This window comes from Bos indicus x Bos taurus, chromosome 17, assembly GCF_003369695.1.
Source record: "Bos indicus x Bos taurus breed Angus x Brahman F1 hybrid chromosome 17, Bos_hybrid_MaternalHap_v2.0, whole genome shotgun sequence".
Lineage (NCBI taxonomy): Eukaryota > Metazoa > Chordata > Mammalia > Artiodactyla > Bovidae > Bos > Bos indicus x Bos taurus.
Window position 1 is genome coordinate 63,231,641 of NC_040092.1, and position 16,855 is coordinate 63,248,495.

Genomic DNA, 16,855 nt, shown 5'->3' on the forward strand with positions numbered 1-16,855 from the left:
ACATTTGTCAACTGATCTTTACCAAACCTTGTTTAATGTGTATCTATTAGGACAGTTTTAAAAACATATTAATGTCATTGATTCGTTAACATTTAATTCATAGCCAATTGCACTGTCACACATGCCTGAAATGGGGATTATTTGTTTTTTCCACAAAGCACATCACAGCTGGTTTATACTTAGGAACACCACACAACACTTCAGCCCTATTATAGGGGCCTTTTAAGCAACAAAATCACCAACAAAATGCACAAAAAATGCAAGCACTGTGGCACTAAACTGATGAAAATGACACGTATTTGCAATCTGAGAGCTATAAGGCAGAGCATCGCTTGGTCAACACCCACTGGAAAGTGAGCATTGGATGACTCAAAGTTTTCACACTCTGTACATGTCTATGAATGACTTCAAAAGCACTGCAAATGCTGATTTTGTGGTTACAAATAATTTTAGTGAGTAAATAAATTTTCAAGTAATAATGAATGATAATGAAAGTCATTCAGTCGTGTCCGACTCTTTGTGACCCCACGGACTATACAGTCTATGGAATTCTCCAGGCCAGAATACTGGAGTTGGGTAGCCTTTCCCTTCTCCAAGGGATCCTCCCAACCCCGGGATTGAACTCAGGTTTCCCTCATTGTAGGCGGATTCTTTACCAACTGAGCCTCAAGGGAAGCCCAAATTTGCAAGTAGGAAGCCCATAAATAATGAGGATCAACTATACATATATATACACATGGATATATGTATAGATACATGCACACACACATATTTCTGAAACATTGGGGAGTAAGTTGAACATGATACTCCTTTAGTCCTAAATATTTTAGTGTATATTTACTAAAAACAAGGGTGTTGTATTATATAACCATATTACAATGATCACCACCAAGAAATTAACCTTGATAAAGTGCTGTTATTGCAGCTACAGATTTCATTTATGTTTCACCAATTATTTCACTACTCTCCATTCTATTTCAGGATGCAATCCAGAATTACATGTTGCATTTAGCTGTCTTATCTCTTTAGTTTCCTTTAATGCGTAAGAGTTCCTTGGTCTTTATTTGCCTTTTATTGATGCTGCCTTTTTGGTAGTATCAAGGGTTGGAAGTAACAAGGAGAAAGTTGTGAAAGATGTAAAAAAAGGGGAATGAGAGAATAGTCATTATTAAACATTGTTGGATTCTCATGATGATATCACAGAGGGAGTGTAGCAATGGTAAATAATAGCTAATGTTTTGCTGCCTACTACTTTAATCTTCTTTCTGAATTAATTCTTTATACAAATGAGGGCACTGAGGGTCAGAGAAGTTAAGCATTTATCAGATCAGTTGCTCAGTCGTGTCCAACTCTTTGCGACCCCATGAATTGCAGCACGCCAGGCCTCCCTGTCCATCACCAACTCCCGGAGTTCACCCAGACTCACGTCCATCGAGTCAGTGATGCCATCCAGCCATCTCATCCTCTGTCGTCCCCTTCTCCTCTTGCCCCCAATCCCTCCCAGCATCAGAGTCTTTTCCAATGAGTAACTCTTCGCATGAGGTGGCCAAAGTACTGGAGTTTCAGCTTTAGCATCAGTCCTTCCAAAGAAATCCCAGGGCTGATCTCCTTTAGAATGGACTGGTTGGATCTCCTTGCAGTCCAAGGGACTCTCAAGAGTCTTCTCCAAAACCACAGTTCAAAAGCATCAATTCTTCAGTGCTCAGCCTTCTTCACAGTCCAACTCTCACATCCAAACATGACCACAGGAAAAACCATAGCCTTGACTAGACAGGCCTTTGTTGGCAAAGTAATATCTCTGCTTTTGAATATGCTATCTAGGTTGGTCATAACTTTCCTTCCAAGGAATAAGCATCTTTTAATTTCATGGCTGCAGTCACCATCTGCAGTGATTTTGGAGCCCCCCAAAATAAAGTCTGACACTGTTTCCACTGTTTCCCCATCTATTTCCCATGAAGTGATGGGACCAAATGCCATGATCTTAGTTTTCTGAATGTTGAGCTTTAAGCCAACTTTTTCACTCTCCACTTTTCACTTTCATCAAGAGGCTTTAGAGTTCCTCTTCACTTTCTGCCATAAGGGTGGTGTCATCTGCATGTCTGAGGTTATTGATATTTCTCCCGGCAATCTTGATTCCAGCTTGTGCTTCCTCCAGCCCAGTGTTTCTCGTGATGTATTCTGCATATAAGTTAAATAAGCAGGGTGACAATATACAGCCTTGACGTATTCCTTTTCCTATTTGGAACCAGTCTGTTGTTCCATGTCCAGTTCTAACTGTGGCTTCCTGACCTGCATATAGGTTTCTCAAGAGGCAGGTCAGGTGGTCTGGCATTCCCATCTCTTTCAGAATTTTCCACAGTTTATTGTGATCCACACAGTCAAAGGCTTTGGCATAGTCAATAAAGCAGATGTAGATGTTTTTCTGGAACTCTCTTGCTTTTTCCATGATCCAGCGGATGTTGGCAATTTGATCTCTGATTCCGCTGCCTTTTCTAAAACCAGCTTCAACATCAGGAAGTTCACAGTTCACATATTGCTGAAGCCTGGGTTGGAGAATTTTGAGCATTACTTTACTAGCGTGTGAGATGAGTGCAATTGTACGGTAGTTTGAGCATTCTTTGGCATTGCCTTTCTTTGGGATTGGAATGAAAACTGACCTTTTCCAGTCCTGTGGCCACTGCTAAGTTTTCCAAATTTGCTGGCATATCAAGTGCAGCACTTTCACAGCATCATCTTTCAGGATTTGGAATAGCTCCACTGGAATTCCATCACCTCCACTAGCTTTGTTCGTAGTGATGCTTTCTAAGGCCCACTTGACTTCACATTCCAGGATGTCTGGCTCTAGGTCAGTGATCACACCATCGTGATTATCTGGGTCATGAAGATGTTTTTTGTACAGTTCTTCTGTGTATTTTTGCCATCTCTTCTTAATATCTTCTGCTTCTGTTAGGTCCATACCATTTCTGTCCTTTATTGAGCCCATCTTTGCATGACATATTCCCTTGGTATCTCTGATTTTCTTGAAGAGATCCCTAGTCTTTCCCATTCTGTTGTTTTCCTCTATTTCTTTGCATTGATCACTGAAGAAGGCTTTCTTATCTCTTCTTGATATTCTTTGGAACTCTGCATTCAGATGCTTATATCTTTCCTTTTCTCCTTTGCTTTTTGCTTCTCTTCTTTTCACAGAAGGTCACATAAATAGCAGTGGTGGGATTATAACTCAAATCAGTTTAATAAGGCACTAAAGGGACTTCCCTGGAACTTCTTGCTTCCAATGTAGGGGGCCTGGGTTCAATTCATGGTCAGGGAACTAGACCCTACATGCTACAATTAAGACTTCACATGCTGCAACTAAAAACAACAACAACAACAACAATAAAACCTGCATGCGACAATGAAGATCAGAGCTCTCGTGTGCCGCAACTAAGACATGTCACCGCTGAATAAATGAATAAAGAAGGCAGTGAAAAGCAGTGCTCTTTTAGATGTACATCCTAATGTTACCAAGATGGCACCCAATGAAACATCTAATAATCTCCATACTACCTAATTGCTATACTGCCCTTATTTTTCTCATCCCCTATTGTTAAAAAAATCCACAAAAATAATATGAGAAAAACCATAGTGGGCTTTAACAAAACAATTGTAAATCCAAACAGAACCACTAAAAATTTTCCATTGGAAGGTGGCCTGGAGGCAATCTCTTTATCATTTTTCCCATGAGCATCTCCCATGAGGATGCATTTAATTTTATTGTTAAACTTGACTTTTAAGACTTGTAAAAAGCAATATTTACAAAGTTTTTAGCAGAGTCTCCCTTAAGGTAGGAGATATATAGATTAGATTAGTCTGTGTTCTCAGGCATGTTGGAAAGGGAGTTATCTTGGGAGTTAGGTTTGAATTTAGGGACTGTAATCTCAACCCAGGAAAAGTCTGTCTGCTTAACTAGAATACTTGTTTTTGTCCCAGTGGTCTAGCGAATACCCTGCATTGTCAAAATGCTTTGTAATAGCTGAAACCCACAGTCTGTGAGAACACAAGGCTGTAGGTGGGATGTTTGCGGCATTTGACCATCTACATAAGAACTAAACACGAATCATTTCTGTGATTCTTCTGCCTTTGTTCGGAATCATAGAAGCAGAAACACAGAACTGGAGGGAATATAAGAAATCATCTTGTCTAACTCTCAAATTTGGGGGATTTTCCTATTAAAATGATTTCTAAACAGCTAGCATTCAGTGTGTGTGCTAAGTCGTTTCAGTCATGTCCGACTCTGCGCCAATCTATGGATGGTAGCCTTCCAGGCTCTTCTGTCCATGGGATTCTCCAGGCAGGAATACTGGAGTGCATTACCATACCTCCTCCAGAGGATCTTCCCGAACATTCAGTGAGCTCTTATGCTCAATATTATGCAATATATGTTTCATTGTTTAAGTTTCACAATTCTCTGAGGTGGATATTACTATTTGCAGTTTATAGATGATGAAACTGGGTCTCAGTAACTTGTCCTAGGTCACACAGCTAAGAAGTGATATATTAAAGTCTGAAGTCAGGGCTAACCAAAAAGTCTGTGCTCCTTTCATCCCACCACTGATTTCCTTGGTATAAAGTTTCCATCTTCTCTGAGGAACTTGTTGATATGTTAACAGTTATTAATAACTACTACTGGTCTAAGAAAAATTGTGAATTCGATAAAATCTGCTCTTAGTATCTTTTGAGTCATCATTGTAACCTTTTTACAAGGTTGGCTCATATACCTTGGCCCGGTGTCTTTAAGACATTTTTCCTTTGTCTACCGTTGGGATTTTCTCAGACCCAAAGATGCCATGGAGAAAGTCAGGTAAGTTAATACTTATGAATGTGAAAATGGGAAATTATTCAGTGAGTACCTTTTAGAGAAGATGTACACTTTTTATCAAGTCTGTTATGAAGCAGAGAGAACCACATCTATAAAAATGTATTATTAATGGTCAGATCTTCTATGTTATCTGTTTCATAACTCCTGATAGGTTAGCCACATAGGTACAAGAAATAAAAATGGTACATCAGGAGGTGTAAAGAAAGTTTGAGTTCTAATGTAATACAAATAGTTTATTATTGTTAGACACAGAGAAGTTTAAGAATGCTTGGTTAAAGGTTTTCATTCTTTTTTCTGCATAAAAATTTATAAAGAATATAAAATGTAGTAGCAGAAATAACAGAATCGGAATTAAGTAGTCATGATAGTATCAAATCAATTTTTAAATCAACTGCTGATCTCTATACCCACAGCACTTCACTCATTTCATTGCGCATAAGAAGTTCAAATGGCTCGAGAGTTTTACAGTGCTCCTACTTTATGACGTGGAAATATGGAGAAGTTCTTGCTCTAATCATAATGCCTGAAGATTATTCTATGTCAAAGCAAAATTCACATTGGAAACCCATGTGTTTAACATCTGCAAAAGGAGGGAAAAAGGAAGGTGTTATCAATGGATTACCAAGCTCTAGATATGATTAATCTTCCACATGATAGGGAAACTTAGGAAGGAAGTGGAAAATTATTGTTATCAAATAGATTTTATATTTAATAGTTTCAAAGAAAAAAATATACACACATACATAGAACTATACATGTGCATGAATGTCTCTATTATCTCGTGTGCCAAATTAGGTGGTAAAATATGATAGGAGGAGAGCTAACTAGCTCCAAGGCAGGGCAGTGAAGACAAACTGCTCTCCTTACACAGGAAAGGTCAACAGCTTCTGATCCTCCATATTTAGAGAAATCTAGTCAAATAACTCCTTACTAAATTTCAGAAGCTGTGATGATCTGCTTCAGTAAAAAGAAACTGTGACCGGGGCTACCATCTTTTTAAGTTGCAGTGGTTCACCCTCACCCGCCAGGATGCATCTGGTGTTTGTGAGGGTCTAGGTGAGTTGATAAAGACACTGCCATTGCAGTGTCTTTGATGGTGCTGGATACTCTACAATTCTTCATAAGAAGTAGCCTCTCCTCTGATTACTTCTGATTATTTATTTACCTTAGTGGGTGGATGCAAATTTCAGAGACTGCCACTATAACCACTCTCATTCCAACCAATGTGAGTAGCTTCGTATACTTTCATCAATTATATATTCAGGACCTGTGGAAATTACCAAAGAATAGGCTCAAAGACCTATTGGACCCACAAGCAGATGATCCTGACCTATAAGTACATTGATTACTTGGCTTCCATAAGCTCTCATTCATATTGGAGGACTGAGATGCTGTTCTACCTCTCCTGAGAAAGTCTTGGTATTATTGACTCCCCCATGGCCTTTACCCTGGGAAGTGTCTTTAGATTTCTCTGGAGCAAGAAAAAAGGAATATTTGCTATATATGACTGAGTGGCACTAGAGGGTTATTCTTCGAAGGAATCTAACCTCCCTTTCAAACAATGTTATAGATGTAAAGCTGGAAACTGGGTAGAAAGTAGTGGTTTTCCACTACAGTACTGACATCAGCTTTTTGCTCGCCAGATTTCAATTTCTCTTTATACACAAATCAAACAACACCTTGGTCAGCTGTGACTTATATCTCAGCTCTGCAGACATCTTGATCTGTTCACCATCATGAGGTCTCTCTGTCTTCAGTGCACTAAACATCACTTTAGTCTTGATACCATGATGTTGATGCCATATGCTTTGTCTCTGATGGTTAGGAGTTTCCCACAGGCTTCTGCATCCTGGAGCCCAGCTCTATGGTAGACAACACTCACCACCAAGCTTCTCAAAATTCCCAGTGTCCCCTTAACAACAAAACATTTATCTCTGAGGCTAACTCAAGGATGGATAGACAAGAGCACAGAAACATAGAGGGGAATTTGGTATAAATCAGTGGGCAATCAGTGAAGAGAGGATTTAATAAATGGAGCTATAAACTTGGTTCTCCTTAAGGAGAAAATAATTAAATACCTGGATTATATCCCTATCTCATGCCATACAAAAATATATCCCAGATGGAGATAAATTCATGTCTTAAATTTGAAGAGCAAACAAAAACGAAGAAAACAAAACAAAAATTTCATGATCTTAGATTAGGAAAAGACTTCTTAAACAAGAATACACAAAAACAAAAGGCATGAAGTAAGGGAAATATTGATAAATATTACAACTTAACATTAAAAACTTTAATCCAAGAGACAACCCACAAATTCAGAGGAGATCTTTTCAATATTTTAGCACATGATTTATATCCAGAAAATTCCAAGGCCATCTACCAGTAGGTAAAAAAAAAAGATTCAAATAGTATGAACAATGAATTCATAGAATAGGTAATCCAAATGGTAAATGATAATGGCAATTAAAGTAATAATGAGTTACTATTTTGCACATCAGATTTCCACAACTCTATGTTCAAATGTTCTTTCGATGAATTTGTAGGGGAGAAAGTGGTCTCCCCATCCTATTCCTCTGCCATCTTAGGACCGCCCCTCTCCACAACTCTAAATATCTCAAGAGTGAGACAGAGTGTGGGCTAGTAACAGTTATACAGGGCTAGGTGTAAAGCTTCAGATGGTGACTGCAGCCATGAAATTAAAAGATGTTTACTCCTTGGAAGAAAATTTATGACCAACCTAGATAGCATATTCAAAAGCAGAGACACTGCTTTGCCAACAAAGGTTTGTCTAGTTAAGGCTATGGTTTTTCCTGTGTCCATGTATGGATATGAGAGTTGGACTGTGAAGAAGGCTGAGCGCTGAAGAATTGATGCTTTTGAACTGTGGTGTTGGAGAAGACTCTTGAGAGTCCCTTGGACTGCAAGGAGATCCAGCCAGTCCATTCTGAAGGAGATCAGCCCTGGGTGTTCCTTGGAAGGAATGATGCTAAAGCTGAAACTCCAGTACTTTGGCCACCTCATGCGAAGAGTTGACACATTGGAAAAGACTCTGATGCTGGGAGGGATTGGGGGCAGGAGGAGAAGGGGACGACAGAGGATGAGATGGCTGGATGGCATCACTGACTCGCTGGACGTGAGTCTGAGTGAACTCCGGGAGCTGGTGATGGACAGGGAGGCCTGGCGTGCTGCAATTCATGGGGTTGCAAAGAGTCAGACATGACTGAGCGACTGAACTGAACTGAACTGAACTGAGGGGTAAAGTATTTAATAAAGCTGAATGCGTTCCTATCCTACAATGCAGCCGTTTCATTTCCAGGATGATTGTAATTGGAACCACACAGAAAATGTCTTCCTCTGTAGTTTGTCATGATATTCAAAAGTCCTGTAAACACATGCTTGTCTTTAGATTAAGTTACTGTTTATGAAAGTTCATGGCTGAAATACAAATATCTTTCATTGGAGGAATATACTAACCAGCAATGTGGATTATTTGATCGGCTTAACTTTTATCTTTGACAAGAGTCCTAGGGGAGGATCCATGGGAAGGACAAAAAGAAATGTCTTAGAAGTAAAAATGCTGTTGAGAGGGGATTCAAGGAAATGACAAAAGGAACACTGTCACCTTTTCTTCCTTGTCCAAGTTTGATTTAGCTGCATCGTCTCAGTTAAGTATTTATTGGGTTTAATGAAACCTTTGGTTTTGTGGGAACATTAGCAGAGAACACTAATGAGGGGCTTCTTTCCCAGTGAGCTCAGTAAGCACTTAGAGGGGGAATTGGAAAAAGGACTGTAAAGTGAGAGACCCAGGGATATTACTAAATTGATAAGCATTGTGGATCAAGGTTATAGGAGGAAGGCTATATTTCATGAATGTAACTAGTCTCACTGGCCTTCAGTGGAGATGTGGCTGAGTTCCTAGCCTTGAACTTGCAGGAGTGAGGGCAAGGGAGACTCCCACTGGTTTCTTAGCAACAGTCTAGAGCCCATGATAAGGGTCACTTTTACTCTCAACTATTTGGGGGACATGCTGCCTCTTAGAGTAACCACTAACCAAAGCCCTAATGAGTGTAGCCAACAACAAGAATATAAACATTGTTGTTGTTCAGTCTCTAAGTCTTGTCCATCTCTTTGCAACCCCATGGACTGAAGCATGCCAGGCTTCTCTGTCCTCTACTATGTCACTGAGTTTCCTCAAACTCATGCCAGTTGAGTCAGTGATGCCATCCAATCATCTCATCTTCGTCATCCCATTTTCGTCTTGCCCTCAATTTTTCCCAACAAGATCTTTTCCAGTGAGTTGGCTCTTTGCATCAGGTGGCCAAAGTATTGGAGTTTTGGCATCAATCCTTCCAATGAATATTCAGGACAGATTTCCTTCAGGATTGACTGGTTTGATCTCCTTGCTGTTCAAGGGACTCTCAAGAGTCTTCTCCAGCATCACAGTTGGAAATCATCAATTCTTCAATGCACAGCCTTCTTTATGGTCCAACTCTCACATCCACACATGACTACTGGAAGAAATATAGCTTTGACTGTATGGACCTTTGTCAGCAAATTGATGTCTCTGCTTTTTAAAACACTGTCTAGGTTGACATAGCTATTTTCCAAGAAGCAAGTGTCTTTAAATTTTGTGGCTGCAGTCACAACCTGCAGTGATTTTGGAGACCAAGAAAATAAAGTCTGTTACTCTTTCCATTGTTTCCCCATCTATTTGCCATGAAGTGATGCGGCCAGATGCCATGATCTTAGTTTTTTGAATGTTGAGTTTTAAGCCATCTTTTTCACTTTCCTCTTTCACCTTCATCAAGAGGCTCTTTAGTTCCTGTTCACTTTCTGCTGTTAAAGTGGTATCATTTACATATCTGAGGTTGTTCATATTTCTCCTGGAGATCTTTATTCCAGCTTGTGATTCATCTAGCCCAGCAATTCATAAACATACAAAACAATAATAATAATAACATTAGTAATATTTTAGTGGGTCCAAAAGCCTGAGAAAAGATACATGAAAAACAGATCATATGTGCAGTGAATTAGAACCACTGAAATAAGCAGATGGGTGCTCCAATCAAGATGACAGAATAGAAGCATGTGGAGCTCACCTCCTTCCACAAATACATAGAAAATACATCTACATGAGGAACAGTTCTCACAGAATACCAACTGAACGCGGGCAGAAGATTTCAGAAAGCCAAAATTTCAAGAAAGATCTCCCAGTAACTGGGTAAGATGAATGAAATAGGTAGATTGACAACATGAACAAAAAATAATAAATGTGCTTGAAGAAAGTAAAGTTGACCTACTTACACAAAAAGAAATCTAAATGAAGTATAAAAGCCCAAACCATACATTTCAAACTAAGTAAATTAGTGGATGGGATATCTGCTACAGTGATAATGTAGTAACTAAAACTAACTTATCTTCCCATAGTAAACAACCGGAAAACAGAATAAAATAGATGAACAATAGTCTTCTAACTGTGGGCAGCAGGCTGCAGCAGGGAGAAACGCAGATGAAACTGGTGAACCCTTCAATCACACTGTACTGTTGCCTGCAGGCACTTTCCAGACCACAGCACACGGAGGGCCTTCCAAGCACAACACAGTAATTTCACTGATCAGAATTTGCAGGGGGTGGAGCGGGGGTGGTCAGGGTACCAGAGGAGAAAGAACCAAGCAGAGAAGAGCTCCAGAAATTTGCGTTGAGTCCCCTTGACTCTGTTATATCAATAGAGTGAAACTACATAACGACTCCAAGAACCCACATAGATTTGGAAGATATCTGAGTTCTGACTAGCCAGATTGGACTGTCCTTGTTGAATTCTCAGGGCATTCAATGAAATCCCAGAAGGATCTTGCATTACTATTAGAAAAAAATGTAGCTCCAGAATAAAGATAACTTTAGATTTATGCTAAGAATGTTTAAAAATAGTCCTTCAGAGGACCAGGTATGCCAATTAATTTGTAATTTAACTGTAAATCCAAAACAGAGCCCAGCACTCTTGAAGGAAGAAAACATATTCCAGTATTTAGATGTAAATTTCACAATATTCAGTATTTAAGAAAATTACTAGATGTGATGAGGCAGAAACAGACAATTTCATCAATAGAAACAACTTTGAAAATGATGGGAATGGTAAAAATATAAGACACAGCCTTAAAAACAGCTGTAGAATTTACAGGAAATCATGAATAAAATGAGAAGAGAAATAGAAGATATAAAAATGACAAATGGTACTTCTAAAAGTGAAAAATACAGTATCTGAAATGGAAAATTTACTGCAGAGGATTAAGAGCAATGTAGATTTTGTAGAAGAAAATATACGTGATAGACACAATTCAAACTAGGGCAGAAACAGAAATGAGATTGAAAAAAAGATGAACAAAGCAGAAATTAGTGAAATAGAAAATGAACAAATAAAACAAGCAGAAAACTGCTTGTTGAGCAATTTTCTCAGAAATTGCTGAGAATATCAGCAAAATTGATAAGCTCTAAATAGACAAATCAAGTAGAAAAAGAGACAAGACATAAATTGTCAACATCGGGGATAGAAGAGAGGAAGTTACTGCAGATTCTACAGATGTTAAAAGGATAAGAGATTATGATTATGAACTGTAGACTAAGCAGAATAGATAACCTGAATTTCCTATACTTATTAAAAAAATTGAATTCACCCTATAATTGAATTATGCCTACCTCCTACACCCCCCCAAATCAAGGTAAAGGTGATTTCACTGCTTAATTTGATCAAATCCATAAGGAAGAAATAATACCAGTTCTACACAAACTCTTACAGAAAATGGAGAGGCAGGAATACTTCCCAACTTGTTTTATGAGTCCAAAAGTTGATTTGTGACGTTGTGAGGAAAACAAGCTAAAGATCAATATCCCTCATAACATAGACATAAAAATCCTTAAAATATATTAGCAAATAAATCAATAACTATTAAAAAATTACAATACATCATTGAAAAGTGAAAGTCTCACAGTTGTGTCTGACTCTTTGCGACCCCATGGACTGTAGCCTTCTAGTCTCTGTCCATGGAATACTCCAGGCAAGAATACTAGAGTGGGTTGCCATTTCCTTCTCTAGGGCATCTTCATGACCTAGAGATTGAATCCACGTCTCCTTCACCTCCTGCATTGGCAGGCAGATTCTTTACCACTAAGCCACCTAGGAAGCTGGCCAAGGGCATCTACAAATGAGTAAATAATATGTAAGAGAGGATGGTCACATTAATTCAGATTCAAATTAATGGCTTTGAAGGCCATTTGGAAGAAATATTTGAAAACTTAAAATAAAAGTATGAAGAGTTGGAAATTGAAAGAAAAAGGACAGAAGGCTTATAATGGATTCAGAATACATATCATAAAAATAAGCATTTTAGAAGGATATGCAACTGATAGAAGCAATAATTGAACAACTAATAAATGAATTCTTTCCAACTTGAAGATTTGAATGCCAGTTAGGCTGGACCAGTTAAATTCAGAGACAGGTAAAATGAATTATGGTAACAAAAAAAAAGAAACAAAGAGAATAGAAGGTAAGAGACACATGTAATCCATTCAAATGTCCTAAAATTAATGTTATAGTCTCAGAGGGAAAGAGGGAAGAGCACTGGGCAGAGCAATATTTGACAACAATAGTGAGTCATTTTTTCAAAAAAATTGATGAAAGAGATCAACTTACAGTTTAAAGGAACTTAGTGAACCCTAAGCAGAGTAAATATAAAGAAAGTCATGACTAGGAACATCAAACCAAAAATAATAGGAAAACAATCATAAAGTCAATTGGGCAGGTATAAATTGCTTTTAAAAGATGAAAATCAAAGTTGATGGCTGAATTTTCAACAGTATTATAGAAATCACAAAACAATGAAATGACATTCTTTTAAAGTGCTAAAAGATTCTGTCACCTTCTGTCATTTTATTTTGTATTCATTCAAATGTATTTTTTCTTGTGTATATTATAAAACTATATTTTATGATCTCCTACCTAAATAACTACTTGCAAATGACTTAAGGAAAAAAAAATAAAGTGCTAAAAGAAAAAAAACCCTGTCTATTGGGAATTCTACATTCAATTAAAACACCCTTCAAAAGTGAAGTACATACTCAATGGTGAAAAGTTGAAAGCTTTTCCTCTAAAATCAGCAAGACAAGAATGCTCCCTCTCTTCACCTTTTTTCAACATAGTATTGAAAATCCTAGCCAGAGAAATTTGGCAAGAAAAGAAAGAAAATTCATTCCAAATCAGAAAGGAGCAGTAAAACTCACTATTTGCTGATAACATATTGTGTACTTAAATTTAAAGATTTCACCATAACCCTGTTAAAGTGAAGTGAAGTCGTTCAGTCGTGTCCGATTCTTTGCGACCCCAGGAAAGTAGCCTACCAGGTTCCTCCATCCATGGGATTTTCCAGGCAAGAGTACTGGAGTGGGGTGCCATGTCCTTCTCCAGGGGATCTTCCTGACCCAGGGATTGAACTTGGGTCTCCCGCATTGTAGGCAGACGCTTTACCCTCCGAGTCACCAGGGGAAGTAAAGAACAGGAAAGCATAAACCTGTTAGAACCAATAAATAATTCAGCAAAGTTTCAGGATATAAAATTATTATTAAATTCTATAAATCTAAATACTAAACAGAAAACTCAGAAATCAACAATTCATAAGTTTTAAATTGAAAGCAGTTATGTACTCACGATGAAATTTTGCACCATCCCACCAAAGATGTGAGTCATATTTTTGTCCAGCATATCCACACTATGTAAGCTACCTGTCTAGTGGTCACTTGGTAGCCACTTGGTTATAAGGTCTACTGTGGTGGTGTTGCAGTGCTTGTGTTCAAGTAGTTCTTATTTTACTTAATATCACTCCTAAGTGCAAGCATAGTGATGCCTGTAATTTGAATTTTCTTTTACATAATTTGCATAATTTATAAACTAAACTTTATATATAAGCATGTATAAGAAAAAATGGTGCATACAGACATTCCTCATTTTATTATGCTTTGTGAATTCTGTGTTTTTCACATATTGAAGGTTTGTGGCAACCCTGTGTTGTCAGTTGATGGTTAGCATTTTTCTTTTTAGCAATAAAGTTTTTAATTAAGGTAAATACATGGCTTTATTTAGACATAATACTATTGCAGACTTGGTAGACTGCAGCATAGTGTACACATAACTGCGCTGGGGAACCAAAAATGGTGTGACTCTCTTTATTGTGATTTTCACTTTATTGTAGTGGCCTGGCACTGAGCATATATTATCTCCAAGCTGTGCCTGTTTGAGTTTGGTATTATCCATGGTTTCAGGTATCCACTGAGGGTCTTCAACTGTATTCCCTGCAGATAAGGGGGAACTACTACACAACAGAAAAAGGACTCTCTCTTCAATAAATTGTGCTGGGTAAACTGGACAGCCACATGCGAAAGAATAAAACTGGAATTCTGTTTTACACTATAAATAAAAATTAACTCAAAATATATTAAAGAGCCTAAGACCTGTAACCATAAAACTAGAAGAAAACAGAGGCCATAAGCTCCTCTATTTTGGTCTTGGGGGGTGTTTTTTTTTTTTGGACTTGATGTCAAAAGCAAAGGCAAAAAAAGTAAAAACAAACAAATGGGACTATATCAAACTAGAAGTTTGGACACAGCAAAGGAAACCATCAACAAAATTAAAGGGCAACCTAGGGAATGGGAGAAAATGCTTGCAAATCATATACCTGACATAGTATATCTAAAGTATATAAAGACCTCAAACAATAACAAAAAAACAAACAAATTAAAAAATGGGCTGAGGATATAGACATTTTCCTAAAGACACGCAGAGGTAAGCAGGCGCGTGAAGAGGTGCTCAGCATTATCAGGAAATGCAAATCAAACCCAGAACGAGGTTTTTATCTCTCATCTGTTAGAATGAGTATTTTAAAACAAGAAGAAATAGCAAGTGTTAGAGAGGGTGTGAAGGAAAGGGAACACTTGTACACTGTTGGAGGGAATGTAAATCGGTATGGCCACTATGGAAAACAGTATGGAGATTTCTCAGAAAATTAAAAATAGAACTACCATATGATCCAGAAATTCCACTTCTGGGAATATATTGAAAGGAAACAAAAACACTAACTCAAAAAATATCTGTACCCCAACTGCAGCTTATTTATAATATCCAAGATACAGAAACAAACTAAGTATCTATTGACTGGTAAATGGATAAAGAAGTTGTGGTACTTACACCTGCACCAGAATAGTATCCAGCCATAAAAGGAATGAAATTTTGCCATTTGTGACAACGTAAATGGATCTTGAGGGCATTATGCTAAGTGAAAGAAATCAGATAGTCAGAGGAGGACAAATACTGTAAGGTGTCACTTATCTGGATGTTTTTAGATGGAATCTAAAAACAAACAAACAAATCAAACTCATAAATTTAGAGAACAGATTGATGGTTGGGGAGTGGTCAAAATAGGTCAAGGTGGTTAAAAGGTATACACTTCCAGTTATAAAATAAGTAAGTAATGGTGACAACGTGTAGCAGGGAGACCAGAGTTAAAAATCCTATTTTGTATTTGAAATTTTGTATTTGTGTATATGAAATTTGCTAAGAGAGTAAATCTTAAATGTCATCATAAGAAAAAAAGTGTAGGTATGTGTTGTTATGGATAGTAGCTAGATTTATTGTAGCAATTATTTTGCAATGTATACAAATATTGAATCATTATGTTGTATACCTGAAACTAATATAGTGTTATACATCACTTATATCTTAATTTTTTTTTAAAAAGAAGCAAAATTAAAATGTTCTCAGGCAAAAAGTGCTATGGAAACTTGTTGCTGGTACACAATAAACATTAGTAAATGAAGTCATTTGAGAAAAAGCAGTCTCAGAGAAGAAAATAGAGAATACATCTTAAGGTAGTCACAAGTGGAAACAAAGAAGTTAAAGAGAGAATGAAAATCACTAGAAATTAATTATGTTGATAAATAGAATACCAGCTGTTTAAAACTAAAGTAATAATGTATTATGGTGTTTATATCTCATAAAGAAATATCATATTAATTGTACAAAACACGGGAGGGATTAAATGTTGTTACATTTCTTCAGCGTTCTTGTATTATTTGAGAAATGCTAAATATCTGAATTTAAGTAAGACTGTAATATGTTAAGCATCCACTAAAAGAAAAATACAAAATGTTCCAACTAAAACACTAAAGTTAGATAAAGTAGGTAAAAAAGAATTTTTAAAAGTATTTCATTAATACAAACAAGGCAGGAACGGAGAAATAAAGCCGACAGGTGGGATAAAGAGAATACATAAACAACAGAGAAAGTAGCAGAATCAAATTAGTAATAGGAAAATGTAAGTGGTAAAAAAAACTCCAATGAGAAGGCAAAGATTATTAGGTTGTATTTAAGAAAATAAGACTCAACTGTATCCTATTTACAAGAGACAAACTTTAAATATAAGAATATAGATAGGGAGAAGGTTAAAGATAGGGAGAAGGTTAAAGAATAAATATATACTAAGACATATTAACTCACAGAGACTATACTCATATCAGAAAATTTAGACTTTAAGGCCAAAGATTATTTCATAATGAAAAGAAGAAAATATAATTCTAAAATTATGTGCAGATAGTAACAAAGTTTTAAGTTGTATTAATCAAAAATTGGCAGAAATATTAGAAGAAATAGACAAATTCACAATCAGAGTTTAAGATAAGGCAAGTAGAAAAAATGAGTCAAGATATACATAATTTGAACAAACAACCTGACGTGATCGACAAGGAAGAAGGCATCAATTTTTTAAGTGGCCATGCAACATTGAACAAAAGATAGTTTATACTGAGCTATAAAAATAATCTTTGGAAATATTAAAGGATTGAAAACATAACAAACTATGTTCCTTTGTCATATTGGAAATAAGTTATAAATCAATATAAGAAATGCAGCTAGAAAATCTCCCCAAATCTGGCAATTTCAAATTTTGAAGCAGT